Source organism: Hetaerina americana, unplaced genomic scaffold (assembly GCF_022747635.1).
Source record: "Hetaerina americana unplaced genomic scaffold, ioHetAmer1.1.p SCAF_9, whole genome shotgun sequence".
NCBI classification, from domain to species: domain Eukaryota; kingdom Metazoa; phylum Arthropoda; class Insecta; order Odonata; family Calopterygidae; genus Hetaerina; species Hetaerina americana.
In genome coordinates, this window is record NW_027287538.1 from 32,790,052 (window position 1) to 32,806,683 (window position 16,632).

General features: G+C 39.7%; 1 protein-coding gene across 3 annotated transcripts in view; it reads left to right on the forward strand.

Annotated features, from left to right (window-relative positions):
- The window catches only part of LOC139698766 (sodium/hydrogen exchanger 9B2-like), a 381,578-nt gene that overhangs the window by 285,572 nt on the left and 79,374 nt on the right, over positions 1-16,632 (forward strand). The window lies entirely within an intron of this gene.

Consider the following 16,632-nt stretch of genomic DNA (forward strand, 5'->3'; position numbering starts at 1 on the left):
CTCCCCCACCCTCCTTTTAAACGGATTGGAAGATATCTCCACATCTGATCCACTTTATCTAACTATCACAAGGCGGCTTCTGAAATTGGGAGACCGCTTCGCGTTCGAAGACGTCCCATAATTGGCCCATTACGGTAACTATATAGAAATTTCCTTTTATTCCCATCGATCATCGCCAGCGTCACGACGGCCGGACCGTTTGCCCCGCGGGCACCCTACCACCAATTCGTGAGGCACGGAACGAATTTGTGCTAAGACCGAAATCACGACGCTTAGAGGGCAAAAAGAAACGGTGCATTTGAACAAGATTACGCCGAGACTAAACTGACTCCGAAACCGCCACCTCATGCGGGATCAAAATCTTCGCGAATTTTTACGCGAGAAAATAAAAAAACTCGTCCTAAATGAAGTTACCTATGTTTTGGAAAAGAAATTGACGAGTGGCGTTCAGCTCAAAACCTTTGTAATTATGTAGCGTCGGCTCTGCACTCTGTTCTACAACTACAAAATACCCAGCAAATCGCCGCAAGGGCGTGTGGAGGGGAATGTTAGGGCTCTAGCTATACATGTAGACACATTAGTTCATACATGCATTTTAATATGTATTGGCTTTTGTACAAAACCTCCCTTGCGCATACATGCCTATATACATCATGCAATAATGGTTTTAATTTACAAAGCTGAAGAATCAAAAAGGCTTTTCGTTTCCACAGTAAGGAATTCATTGCTGTAGAGCAGTTTTGCTGATGCTTCAGCGTTGCAAAACTAGTCGACAGTAATAAATTCTTTCATGTAGAAATGCAATGTCTTTTTGATTGTTCCTTCGTGCATTACAATAAATGTCCACGAAGTACCGGCCTCATATCTCTCAAAATAATGGTTTTGTTCGACATGCTAAATAAATTTTAATTCATGTATATCAGTAAATTTAACTTTTTCGGGCTCTTGGGTTCGATTTTGGTCTGAAGTCTTGCCTGCTATCTTTGAAAAACAAGAGGCTCCCGACGTAAATTTTTCCAGCATACCCTTGGCTCTTACTCACTTCTTGTTGCAATTTACAACATACCTAAACCGTTTCATTACAAATATACTTAACACTTTCAGGCTTCAATTCGTGGAATTGTGTTATCACAACCTCATATAATCTTTTTTAATGAACATTTTCTCCCATCGATTCGAAATTCTTACCGAGTATTCTAAATGTGGCCGAACTAAAGCGAAGTAACACCCCTCTCTTACCTTTCCATTACGTCGTCCTACAACCCGTCTAATGAAATCTATCTCCCTTAAGGTTGACCCGGATCTTCTAATGCTGAGGTGTCATAACCCCATTAAAGTTTTGATATGTGTAACACCAAGTATATGACCTTCTCTTAAATGCTTAACTCGTTCCAATCTATTTTACACCTAGGTTACATCTTATTTATCTTTTCTTTTATTCTATAACTTCAGCGTTGTAGTATTTCCCGGAACTGTAGTACTAATCGGTTAGGAAACTGTCGGTAACCCCTTTGCAACGAATAATTTCTCGTTTAACGAATCTCTCTTACCGACAACTATATTCTGTCTCGGAACATAGCCAAAGTAATTACATGCGTTATCGACAAAGTTTTCATCATAAACGAACTAGCACGAGTTTCTTTAAGATTGATACCGAAAAGGAAATAATATTTCCATTATATTTCTTGATGAATTACAGAATAGCTAAATGACAGCACGCTAGAGATTTCGACGGAAATTTCAGCGGCATGAAAGAAAAATTCGTTCCATAATAACTGTTCCAAAATAAGTACCATAAATATTGACCCATCAACTAGACTCAATCCTTGGTTTCTGGTAGGGTAAGCTGAAGACCACTCAGTACTGAGATTGCGTGCGAAATTCGTTAAGTCCACTGAGCAGCTCCTTACCCTGCGCCACAATCTGAGTTCCCACGATTGAGGTTTGATATCCAGAAAATAGCAACAATCAGCGCTACTTTCCCAAGGCATCGTCAAAGATTTGAATCCAGAAGCTTCAGGTCAGTATCCGAACTACGCGTATTAGGACACCACATCACATTGGTTTATTTTGTTTAATCTATCGCTAAGTTAGGCTTTAGAGTTAAAACCTCTTTATTTATTTACCTTGCCTAAAAGACAACTTTTCCCCACTCTTAAGCAAACCCTTCTTCAATTCCGCATACATTCCGTCTACTTTCCGTCATCCTGTTTAACGGTCGTGTCATTTTCCTCCACATAATTCATTTGCCTAACACTCTACCCTACACTTCCGTCTTGAACATGCCATCGCTGATTAAATTTCTGAACATCCACCTTCCCTGCCTCCTTTAGAATTCTCCCAAAGATCCTCTCTCCAACCTCACCACACCTAGTACCCCTTCGTTTGTTTTCCGCCATTGGTCTAGATGCATATTAAAATAACATATTGACGGTAATTTTGATTTGAAATCCATGGGGTCATGTATATGTTAGCATAATATATTGACGCCATTTCCATTCCTTAATGTGCGTCACGGCACGCCAACCCACACGCAAGCGTGTGGCAGGGAATGTTGGGACGTTAGCCTATAATTATGTGATTTGGGGAGTCATGAATCCGTTTTTTTTTTAAGTGTTCGTAATGGGTGTGGCCGAAGATAAACATTTCTATAAAAAATAATGGGGCATTTAGCCTTGCCTTTTTGCATTCGCGATTTGTGCGAAGAAAGGAAGAGAATATAAATTCAGAAGAGAAAACTAAGGAGCCGAATCGAATCGAAACCTTCCGCCGCTAATCGCCGCCAATGATGGATAGAATTTTCAACTTTACTGGAAAAAAATCTCCTTCATCATTTAAGTTAATTTTAACAAGTAAATGAAATGCGTGGGTTTTTAAATGCCAGGTGATTTCCATTTGATGTCTTATTTATTATCCTGTCAGTACTAAGAGGCAGAGCGGAGAATTCAAATCCTCCTTTAGATTCTGTTAGTTTTTATGAACTAGAATTTTTCTCCCTAAGTGCGATCCAAAACTTCTTACTCTACCCAAATGCTATGATATGATTTCAGCTTTATTTTTCCTACTTAATGACTCAAAAAAGCTCAATTACCACTGTTGTATCGCCACAACTCAGGGATTTTAGTCACATACTGTGATATACAGGATGCGGCAACATTACTTCCATTTTTGAAAGCGTTTTGAGTTTGAAAAAAAGAAGTTATGCTGCCGCACCCTGTATATGATTAATACTGCTTTGATATGTCATTACTAATGAGCTTTACTGGCATGTGATCTCTTAAAGCATGAAACCTGTGCATGAGGATAAACGTTAATTGGGAGACTTTCGAGATCTGGGTTCGAAGAAGAGTGGAAAATGTAAAATTGACGGAAAGGCAGAGCATAAATGTAGTGCTAGGAATATTATGAGAATGCTTAAGGTTATCAGGAGACATTCGAAGAAGGCACTCACACCTGCCTAGATACAGCCCAGTGGTTGCAGGAGATATTGAGAGGCGACGGGATATTGAAGACTTTGACAGGGAGATGAAAATTGCGTCGGAAAAGTAGAGGAAAGGAAATATTCGGCGTGTTGATTGGGATGAAGGGAAGTACAATGTCGAATTAAAATTTTTCAAATGAAACATGGGCAATTGGTATACTTAGTACTCTGTTATGAGGATCGTAGGGACATTGCAGTGTTATTCCCCGAATCTATCCAAAACCTAACTCAAACGGCAGACTGCTACAAATCATTTTCTCAGGCCATCTAAATTTCCCAAATTTGTAGAATCTTGGTCATTAGTATTATTTTGAGGCAATAATGGGAACTTGAATATAGTTAATAAAAGTATTGGATTACAGTGACTAGAAAACAGCCATTTCGATCTTGACACAATATTGAGATTCAGCCGCGAATAACTTAAAGTACGAAATAAGCAATTCAATTTCCCTAAAATAATGTTTGATTAATGGGGAAGATGAAATTGTTTAGGTCCTTTCCACCATTGTTGCATTTATTAAACTAATATATGTTTCTTTATATTCAAGATAAGAAATTAATGAGGGTGGTAGGGTGATTATTTTAGATACTTTTTAATAAACAGTGGCATTTGTAATTCCAGAAACTATCATATTTTAAAAAAATACCATATTTAATCAATACCGTGAGTCCAAGCTTTCAGTGCTGCGAGGAGCTTCCACCATATCGGCAGATGTTTGGAAATGGACCTCAACGGGTGATAATAAATCAGCACCCTGCTTAGCAACGATCTTTTCCGCAGGGTAGAGGTCAACGAAATTAAACTTTAATGATGCTCTCAGGCGCTCAAATATGGCTTATTTTTTCAGGCCGTAATTGGTTTTCGAACTAATATTTCCCATGCTTTAAATATGTGCAATCTCGTTTCTGATTGCCCAAGGGTATTACAAATATTTCAATTTCAGATGGTGTTATTCGACAGATGTCACATATTTAAAGTAGGCAAGAATCTAATTGAATTTGGTAGATGGCAAACGACCGTACCCAAAGCGTATTGGCCCAGAGGAAAAGCCAAACACATTGACCTCATTCTGATTTAATCAAGTTAGAATATGAAAACAAGGAATAAAAACCTACGATGAAATTTTACACTCAAGCCTGATGATTAAACCTTATTAATTAATGCATGATGAACTGCTCGCCAACATTCAAAAGAATTGGAGAGCAATCTAATTGTGGTCTAGCGCGTACAACTAAACATAGTCATCGCATTTCCTTCGATTTTACAATGAATACAAATGGTGTCTTCAACAATTCATAAGATCAATTATACATCTCTAAATGATGAACTAATGATTCTATATCGCTTAGACACACCTAGAAACTTATCCGTTCACATCGTATTCCTGAATTACCTTTGAGGTTGAGGGAAAATGAGGGGGGAGAGTTTCCGCTTTTTCGCGCGGGCGGCAGCTGGACGTCGCAATTGGGACATACCCCTCGCTTTTCTCCGCATCATTTTGCACTGTTCCTTCTATCTGCGGATCCCCTCTCCCCCTCCTCCTCTCCAACCTGAATTGCACAAGTCTCATCCCATTTCCATTACCCTCTTTATTGATCTGATGATGATCGCTTGATACTTGACATCATTGCCTGATGCATTGCCATCAAGCCGTCTAATGATGATACTAATGCATGCAATGCGTAACTGAGGCTTGAAAAAGTTTCCCATCGATCAATAACTTGCAATGGAGTAACACAAAGTTTCGAAGGAGCAAATTTTACCCATTACCCTCCTCCTTACTTCTCCCGCTAAAAGAAGGATTGCCAGATGGTTGGAGATTAATGTAGGGCACGGACAATGGAAATTTAGGGTAAAAGTAGGGCACCTAGCAAGGAAAGAGGTCGTACCGCAGTAAATATATACATGCTGTGTGTCTCACACATACATAAATGTGTGCGCGCGAAGCATGCGGAAAAAAGTACATTTGGTTGAAATGTACTTAACCTTAGGGCTCATTCACCTTTCCCAAACTGTTCTCCTATACCCTATACGAGAACCTAATATTTTCTTACATCGCCAGGTACGAATGTTGATGATTGATATTTTGCACCATCTTCCACCTTTCCGTGTTGTCCTTTAACGTGTGGCAATTCTTAAATGTGTGTGTGAGTGTTTCATGGTGGAAGTGTATAGGATCATTGTGACTTTAACCTTCAATTTTTCTTTATTTACGACGCGTCAACTGAAAGAGTGCCAATTCATCATAGCCAAGAATCTGCTACCAACGTCGACGCTGCCGAATACACATTTGACGTACATTTGCCCGTAGCATATTGGATCAATTGGTAGACTACTGACCGGGGGGCCCGGGTTAAATTCCCGGGCAAGCCTCTCTGGGCACCCTCAGCTCCACCCAAGTTTTGTGACTTTTCGGGTACCTGTTCTTCCTGGGAAACCATAATCGGCACAGGGAAAGAAACTGGCCCGCCTATCCTGATGTATCATCACCTACCAAACTGACTTTCGGGTTGATATTGATGTGAATATACATGTATATATACGTATATATGGACACGCATCAATATATATACTCTTGTGAGTGTCTCTTGAAGAAGGCCTCTGAGAGGGCCGAAACCTCGAACAATTTACCGTGTGATTGTCCTTTTAAATGTCTCTATTCTATTCTATTTGTGTTATATTGTGTCAGCCCATTATATATATATATATATATATATATATATATATATATATATATATATATATATATATATATATATATATACATATATAAACACACACACATATTTACATACATATATAAGTGTGTATAAATATGGTGAAAAATTCACTGGAGCTAAGAAAAAAGAAGGATAAGAAACACGAATATGACGCACAAGAGCACACATAAGAATAAGTAAGACCACAGGCATATTATACTTACAAATATATAGTAGATGTTTTTCACTGTGTGGAGTAAATCGGACTATGACAAAATTCCACCCGTACGACCCCGAATGCTCTTAAAAGGAGTGCAAGTCCCGGAAAATATCGGATGCCTTGTTACCCTTGCCAAGAGTCCCCCACTCGCAGAACATACAGTTATCTCTGCACTTTACGATTCTTGGAGTTGAAAAGACGTGTCCAAAGACGTTATCTCCCGCGATCCGTCCCCCGTGCTATTTTTATTAATCCTCCCTCCGGAGGAAACTGCGGCCGGTCTGTTGTTCGTGCTGCCATGGCTTCCGGCGTTCACATTGATTTATTCTCTTTTTATCACTTCTTTATACGTCCTCACGAAGAATTCACAATCGCACGCCTTAACTCCCTATTCGACGCATGATCTTGACAATGGAATGGATTTCTTGTCGGCGAACCGCACGTCTTTCCGTAATAAGCCCCCGTGCCGCGGCAATACAATGGATCAATGTGGGAATAAAAAAAATATATGAATCGTCTAACAAAAAGCTAGTCTTTACAATATGCGCCCGAAATTTTCCAATGCACATACTTCAATTGGCATTATATATATCGCGACCGAACTGTAAAATATATTTTTTTCTCTTTCACCAAGAAATCAGGAGTGAATTTCGTTTCCTGTGTCTGATAGGTACGAATATAGTCCAGCCTTATTATATGTACCAATATTTTTATATTCCCCAAATAAATTTTTGTTTGCAAGCCAATTATTAGTAAAAATATTTATATGCATGTATATATAATAAATACAAACATACATATATATAAATACATATATATGTATATATATATATATACACACAGTATATATTGATAACACTTATGTGAAAGTCTCACGGATGTTATTAATAATGTATATAAAGTTAGCCCTAACGGACAACGACAGAAACACACAAAAAAGTAAAGAAACCCACTAGTTTTCGCATGTTCGGTGGTCCAAGCCACCTTTCTCAAGAAAGAGAACGAAGCAACTCCCTTCGAGTCGCAATAGGATTATGAAGACGGTAATATAGGGGTTAATGGTGGGAAATCGAGTTAGAGGGAGGAAATGAATAGTCTGGATGGCAATGAAGGAGGCAGATATTATGTAGAGATTAAGGATGAATTATTGTAATATGGGTTTTAAGGCTATTTTGTTTCATGTTAATCAGAGCTTAGGAAGGTAGTGATGCTTAATTCCAAGGTCGATGGAAAACTGACCCTCCTTCCTGTGTCTCCATATTACCCTTGAACTTATGCATGTGTTCAGGAGACCCTGCTATACCAGACCCCATACTTACCTGCAACTACTGAATGTAAGCCAACGGACCAGGATTCCGCATTTGAAACCTAAAATTGGTACTTTTCAAAGGTTTTATTTTCCTCTTCTATAATTTCAAAGACCCGACTACTCTAATAATAGGGGTCTGTCACAAAGGATGTTCGACGAGTGAGGTCACTTGTAGGAAGAAAAACGGCGGAGACAAGCTCGGGGTCATGATTAGCCTAATATGCATGAAGGCAACAGGCCAAGCGCGAAAGGACACTAGCCATCGTGCTGATTCGATCTCCGGCGATCCATTTTGATTCTACGCCAAATGTCACGAAGAATAGGGATATTTTTGTACGATTTTCAACTTTTGCTCTGACCTACCGAATCTCGGTCAGAAATTATGGGTTGTTTTCATAACCAATGGTTAATATTCGTGGCAGTTATTACTCACTCTCAGCAGGGAAAAAATTCCACCTTCGCGGTTAAAGAAAAACAACTCCAGGGAATGCGTTAGGACGGGTCCAGGTACATTTACATATTCTCAATTCACACGTTGAACATTCTATATTTTGAGACATAAATACGCCTAATGCGCAAAGAAAAATCCCAAACGTCCACGTGATTTTGAAGCGGTGGTAGGTAATTATATAAATGCCAGAAACTAGCGCGTACCATGTTGAATCCAACTCTTCTTTCGCTCTCGTGTTTTCGGAATTTATTCACCTTATGTTAGGATCATGTGAATGTCGATTTAGGGGTGTGGTTTCCGATCAATCAGCAACAGCCTCGGGGCTTGTGAAACTGACTGCAATTAGCCTCCAAAACGGTCTTGTTATAATCTACGGACAGCAAACCAAATTTTCACATAGCAGTGCCTTCGTTGGGTTCGGGTATTGGCCAATATCTTCGACTCTTAGGTAAATACAATGATTTGGTACAAGAGAACATAGCTGATTCAAGAAAAAAAGCCGTCCCACGATCACTGCTGCCATGCACCAACTTGTTTTTCCCCATCATCAATTATTTGAAAATTTAAATTAAAAAATACTTGATACATCCATAATTTGATGTACCTACTACAAGTAATCACCCAGCAATACTTACGTTTTTGAAATCAAGAAAAATTATCGAAAAACATTTATCTTAAGAGTATAGTATTTCCTGCAATATCTCATGGATTTTTGGTCTTTACGTCGGGAAAAGCTGCATATGATATCATCTTACTCGTACCCGAGTCTTTATCGGTTAGCGAGTTGTATTAAAAATGATGCAATTTCAATTAAGTTTATTTAACAACGGTAAAGATATTGCGACAACCTAACATCTAGTTAACAGCAGCGTGTTATCAAGTCAACTTTCAATCCTCGGGCAAAGGCTGATTGGTGATTCTATGCACTAATCTCTTGCCACGGTCGGGGATGAGAAAAATTCCGGTATGGAAAATAAAACTGGAGTACCTTGCTTAAAAAAATACATTAGAGACATTTTATACCTGAATATATACCATGCACACTGTATCATGTTTATAGATGTGTGTAGTGGCCTGGCGATGTGTGGTTAAAATTTCTAAAACTGACTTGATTCCACGAACTGTTTCCATGAAAATTCGGATATAGGTACATTGATACTACTGTCATATCGATATTTTCAGTATAACATACGTCGGGTAAGGAAGCGACGTAATAAAAAAATACGGAAAGGGGCTGTGGGTGAGTCTCCAAAATAGTTTTTCAGGATAAAACTGCTCGACTCGTTAAATTTTTCAATGGACTAGAGAGCGAACCACCGAAAGCAAGACGATGAGCATAATCAATAATGTAAACCACCGGAAACCATATTGATATTATTAATTGAAATAAATTATTCATTCCTCAAATCTTCAACATAAAAAAACATATCAAGTTTCCACTTAGCCGAAACATCGAAATCTTCGTTCTATGTAAACAAACCAGGAGTGGAAGAGTTGTCTTCAGCTGCGATCGACTTTTCCAATTCTGAATTAAATTGGGATGTACGTCGACGAAGATCATTCTCCAACGGTATTTTGCGAATTTACCACCGTTTTAAATTTTACATTAATGAAAAATTCCGAGTTTGCGTGTGAACGATCCCCCTTCAAGATTGGCTAAAAAGACGGCAGTGATCGATGTTATTAATGCGATGTAAACAGGTCGCTCACACGCACCCCTGATAAAAACAATCGCCACGGAATGGTAATGATATCGCTAATTCCCAGAAAAAATAATGCAGGGAGGCGACTCATTTCCTCGAACCTTATTCCCTTTTTATGCGCCATTTATTTTTCCCATTTTTTTAAATATTGTTTCGAATTTGATTAAGTATTTTTTTACAAAGGATGATCCCTCAGTATAGCCCTAGAAAATGGTATACCCGAAATCAAATCCTACTTACAACTCCGATTGTTCCGTTCTAGCGCGATCGCAAAAACGAACTGAGCTAAAAATTTAGAAGAATGTCGTTTAATCCGGGAATTGCAGATCCGTGAATCCGTATCGTATTCTCGATTCAAATATCAAATCCCCGACTTCAGGAAAAGTTTGGATTTTTTTTCCAATTTCTTACCCAATATTCGGAGAATTTGAGTATTCCAAATATTTTTCCGATTCCCCAACTGAGTGAACACCCTGTTCCTTATCAAAATATGATTAAAGCGTCTCTAGCCGAGGGTTAAACTTTTTCCGTTTGCTCTTAAAATGTCAGCTTATAGTCTCCAGTGCACGTGTTATCGACAAGGATAATTACGAAATTGGCTTCCTGCCATAAATTTTGCATGATTCTACCAATAATTTGGTGATTTCAACATGGACTCCCAATTGGCACGCGCTCTCTCTCTTTTAGCACCAAAAATCGTTACATATGCATATTTATAGACGAACGTATAGTTATATACGTACATTATATATTGCATTCGTGGGTTCCACAGTTCAAAGAAGGCCGAAAATCTGGTGTCAACATACCCAAGAAGCTTCAGTCACGGACCATCAGCAATTTTCCAGTCGGTAAAAGGGAAAACACCGAAGATTTTCCGGCATCCATCGAATCATATCGTCGACGTTGAGGGAAAAAAACTCAAGTTTACCGGCAGGTATTTCGAGAAGTGACAGAAGTTGCTTTCTTATGTTAATAGTTCGGTAGAAAACAATTGGGAAACTTCAAATATTGAACGCAACGCGTACCATGTTGATGACCACCAGTTATCAACCTGAGGCTAGGTTTGGTAGGGCTGAGCTCACCTATCAGGTCTAATAGCGTGTAAAATTTACACATTAGGGTAACAAGCGGGTCAGTTTATTTCCCTGTTTCGACTGTGGTTTCCTGCAAAGATCTTGTAAACATAAAATCCCACAGATTAGGTGAAGCTGAGGGCTCTCAGAAGCTTTTTCCGGGATCGAACCGGGACCCTCCAAACGGTACTCCAGCCCACTGAAATTCCACGTCCCCCATGTCGATAGAGTAATGCCATTTGTACATAATTGAGAAAATGCAAAATAAATAAATAGTTTTAATTTTGAACAGTTAGCAAATGTTCTACAATGGTTGAAAATATACGTAATCCAACTCACTATTAGAGTACCATGAATAGCCCCAATCGAGGAGACAGATCACTGACGAATATGTGTCCGCTATCAAAAGCGCTTCTTCTCTTCATCCTCAACAAATATCATCTTTTATTTTTTTATAGAATAAGCCTGCCCCGCCCTTCCCAACGGGTAAGTTGGGGGTGGTCGAGGGCGGAGTCTTCCGCCTGCCTAATAGAGGGCGAGATCGACTATCCTTCTCGTCTCGCAGCCGTCCTTTGTTTGCCGGCGGAGAAAGAGACGTATACGTCAAAGCGGTACTCTCCACTCCGGTCTTCCGAATGATGGAAGGATGGGATGGAAAGAAAAAGAGAGCGGTGGTTTTTTTATATACCTCCTCCGCGGCGGACATGCATCAGCGCCTTGACAAAGTGGAGAGGGAACCCGAGCGATGATAAATCCCCCGGTGTGAGGGCTAAACGGAGGCCGTCCGACCGGCTGGACGGCGGCCTTCTCCCTTTCTGCCTCCTTTACCGTCATTGTGGTTACGCGACATGAAAAACCACGACTCGAGCCGAGGGAGAAAAAAAAGCCGACGCACGATCGGGCGAAACGTATTCACCCGGATGAGGACAAGAGGGATGAAAGGTAGTGGTGAGAATTTGACTATCCTTTTACGGTCGCAGTTGCCAACCGTCCATCTCATACGGATGCACGACAGCTCTCCTTTTAAAAATCCTCTCCGCCCATCAGTCCTCGCCCTGCGTCAAGTTGCATGTTTTGAATCGAAATGACGTCGCAGGATAATTTGGAATCGTTGTAAAATTAAATGTGAGAACCTTTTGAAATGCATGCACGCGAGGAGATTTGAAGGTCTCAAAATAATTTTGATTTTCCTGCCGGAAGACAATACTCGTGACTGGACTTTCAGAGTGGCGGCATTTTTTTGCGTGCATTTTTTCAAGCAGATGCTATATCCTGACTAAAGAATACGCATTTCCACGGAATAAAGAAATTTTTTGCAACGCAATAAACGATAGCGAATAGTTTTGATTAGAACGTAATTAAGCGATTATAAATGAGACTGTTTCACTTTCATCCCCAAATTATCACTTATTACCCCATATGCATTATATCTCTTTTTCCGATTCTAAAACAACAGTAATGCCCTATCCTTATCCACACAGCACAAGCAACAAGGATATTTTACAAAGACACAACAAGCACAAAAATAACATTAACAAAAGAAATTGTCCAAATTGTGTTTGGGTAATATACTTCACGTAGGCTACATCAATTACTTATTTCAGTTGGTCTGAAAATGTGGTTGGAAGATAAAATATAAAATTCATGACCGTCAACAACGTCCGAGAAGTTATCAAACATTCCCCTATCGCCGACGATAAAACTCAATTTTTTGACTGATTATGTTTTCACATTTTCCCACTTTGCCGCATCCATTGTCTTCCTATTTATCTAATTTCTTATACCTTTTCCTCTGTTATTTATTCCGGGGCTCCAGAGAGATTAACACATATGGTATTGCCCGTTTATTTATCAAAGCGCAACGCCACTTTCTAAAGCTCAAGCTCATCTTTACTGTACTAATGACACCTTTATGGATTTCATTAGTGCTTGATGCAAGTGTATTTCTACATAGTTAAATGAAATTTTTTTTACGATTAATCAAAACGAAATCAAATCACATCAATAATTTGCTCGTACCAGCCAACTTCATCAGGGTACGAGGAAACACTCATATACGTGTACACAGCGTGGAGTAGAATGGACTTCCTAAATTCAAAAAAATCACTGAAGAGCGCGCACGTAAATTAGCGGAGTGGGAGTAGTGGCGTTAGCTGGGGAAAACAACATCATTTTTAGTAATCACCATGCAGTGGCCTGCTGAGCATCGAGGCTTTGTCGTAGAAACGTTCTTTAAGAAAAACAATAGCTCGGTGGCGACGCAGAGGGCGCTGTGATCTATCGATGAAGCGCATTTTCACCTCTCCGGCTCAGTAAATAGGCGAAATTTTAGTTCCTAGGCAGCTGACAACCGTCGCGAGCTTAACCGAAGACCTCTTCACAGCCCCAAAGTGACAGTTTGGTGAGCTGTGTCCTCCATAGGCATTATTGGGCCTTACTTTTTTGAATCTCGAGGTTCAACTGTTACTGTGAACTCTGTGCGCTATTTTGAGATACCGGAGAACTTTTTAATCCCCAAAATGGAAGAGCGTGGTGAGGAATATGACACAGAAGTCTTTTGGTTTTAACAGGATGGTGTCACCGCTCATACCGCCCGTCGATCACGCCAAATCCTGCAAGAACAATTTCCCTGCACGAGGGGATGTTCCATGGCCCTCTCGCTCCCCGGATTTGAGCCCATTTGATTTTTTCTTCGGGGACATCTCAAATCTGAGGTTTACAAAGTTCGACGAAGGACCTTGGAAGCTCTTTAAGAGGCAATTACAGATGTTATCTTGGGAATAACTCAAGATATGCTGCGATGAGTTTTCGAAAACCTTTAGTACGACTCAGCATGTGCATCGCTTACCGATGTCATCACCTGGATGAAATAATTCTTAAAACCTAATAAAAATAAAATGGCATTGGATGTAGCGTTCAGAAATAGAAACTTTTTTTTTATTTTTGCGGCGTGTGATATTCACACACCACATACATGCACACAGAATTGAAGGGTGTGAGCGGGGTAGAGATATTGATTGATCCTTAAATGACATACACTTTGCAGGCCTTCAAAGGCTTAAGCAATTCCTTTGAACTATGCAAAACACATTGCTCCGCATTATTCAATTCTTCAGAACCCTATTGAAAATAATCAAAATGAATGCGGACCTAAAGGACAATTGTCTTTTTCCCTCTTCCACGTATGTTAACTCTTTCTGTCTCTTCAGCATATTTCCACATTCTTTGCCTTCTAAGTAGTTCACTTTTTCTTCCTTCAAATTTCCTCTTAAGCTCCCTCATTCTTCCAAACAAGTGTCACACTCATATTCTTCTCAATAAGAACTATTAGTTTTAGGAAGTATTACGTGAGTACTTAACATTAATCTACCATTCAAGGAAGGTTTTTGTTCGACCCAAGAACAACGCGCTCCTCTGCTAAGTCATGCCCAAAATGGCACTAATACATGTAAAATCCTATTCCACCGCAAAAGAGCATCCTTATATTCTGAAACTAATTCCAAAAATTGCTTTTCACGTTCATCCCGTCCGACATGCCAAATTACTTGACCCCGCTTTGACCGAAGCAAGACTTTTCTCTCCTCTATTAATCTTCATCATTCTATTTTTACTCAAAATTCTCTGTATCCACCGTACCTACTGTCTTTTCATTCCTCCCAAAATTCCCGTCCCATATTATACCCCATATTTTTTTCCATTTCGGACAATTTCTTTTCTCAGGAAATAAATTACTCATTGAAATAATACGATACATGATCAATATCCAGACACGATTATTTTGTTCAATTCCTCATCTAGATAATGTTATTTGGTTATTTCCTTACTCTTCGGTGAAAGAAATAATTGATGGGAGGTAAACAGAGTAGATATCTGAAAAAAAGATTCGAGGATCGGGATGGTGCAGTGACTAATGTACTGGTTGCCCACTCCCAGAGCTAGGGTTTGAATCTCGGTGGAGGCAGAAGTACAGCGGTACCCCATCCCTACTTCGGATGCCACGTGGATATCGTTCATTGAATTGGGCGTTAAACTGTGGACACCTTGACATATTTCGCAAAGAGTAGGCTTATACTGGACGCCGGGTTTCTCTCCATCCTTCAATTCCTAAACCTGCCGAATTACCCACTATCCCTAATGGCGCGAATGGCCTTAGCTGTCGGTCGCCTGCCTTAATTACTAGTATAATAAATAATTTGTAAAAAATATTATACTTGAGTATAGCATTATTTATGCATATCTATTCATCTGAAATCTGGTATTTGAGGGAAGAGAATAAGCGTAGATAGGAACGATTTTTGAATGAGGGTGTGGCGAAGAACAATAGAAAATAAGTTGGTCAGGGAGGAAAAAACACACGCTTAAGTTTTGAATATGTTGGGCGAAGAGATGAAATTTCCGACGGAAATACGGAGGAGAGTGAAAAAGTGGATGAAGGAAGTATTGAATGGATGTTGAAGGCATGATACAAGGGAGGATGTTGAGTTAACGGGGTAGAGGAAGGAAGCGAATAGGATTCTTAGCGAGGAAGAAGTTACAAAGAAATAAAGAATGAAACATTGGGGGGCATTTAAAAGGAAATTGTAACATTGCATTGATGAAAATAGTCTTTAGGGATCGGATAGGGAACACCGATCTTTAATCGGTAGAACACCTTGAATGAAGGTGACAGAACGCCGAGATAAAATTGTGTCAGCGATGCGTGGTGAATTCTTTCAGAGGAAAGAAATGTGTAGAGGAGAGTTTGAATTTTTTCCCCAAAACACACGACACCCCTTTACTATCAGTAAATGAATTAAGCCTCGCATTCGTAAAGGAGTGAATCGCATTCCCCAGGATCAGATATTTTAAATTCCACAGCGAGTAGCCATCCTTTGAGCAAGAGAGACAGAGAGAGGCGACCGGTAGGTTCAGGGATTACTCGAGAGGCCCGAGTTCTCCTTTCCGAACCTTTCGACCTGAGGATACTTCCCCATTCTGGAGGCCGCGGTTGGAAAAGGAACGCTTACGCGTTCACGCGCACGTTGCACCTTTAATCGACGTAGCGGAGTCACGACGCCTCTCCCTGAAAGAAGCGGATAAAGCTCTCTCGGAACTTTAGAGTGCAGCTGGACGCGAAAGGCGGAGTCGCATTTATACACTCAAGTCAGAGGCGAGAGGGAGGAGAGAGAGTAATCGAGATGGAAAAGAGCACTTGCAACAAGCACCCGAAATTTTGTACCTTCTAACCGCATACTATTGTTCGCGCGTTGTCTTCATTCACTGTTCGTGACCGATAAAAAAAAATAGATTATACAACCCAAAACGAAAATCAGTAGTCAACCACGACAAATTTGTGGGGAGGGAATTGAAAAATATTCGCATTACAATGTTATTACGCATAAAAAATTGGCGGTGTTTACTTGGTGGAATTTAATAACATTAATTATGAAACTCATTACAAAATTCAGGAAAAAGTTTAAAAATATAATCACTGTGACCTCATTATGACCCGGTGCTAACATCAAAACGCTCAGATAATTACCTTAAATTGTTTAGAATATTAAAATGTGCTTTTCATTTGTTTTAAAAGCATCCAAGTTGAGATAAAGATTTTAATGAGACATAGAGCGTTATGATTTTACAAATTAGACTAATTTCTGTATGACAGTTCTGTCTACGTGTACATACTTGCAATTTTCGTTCAGAACAAATACTA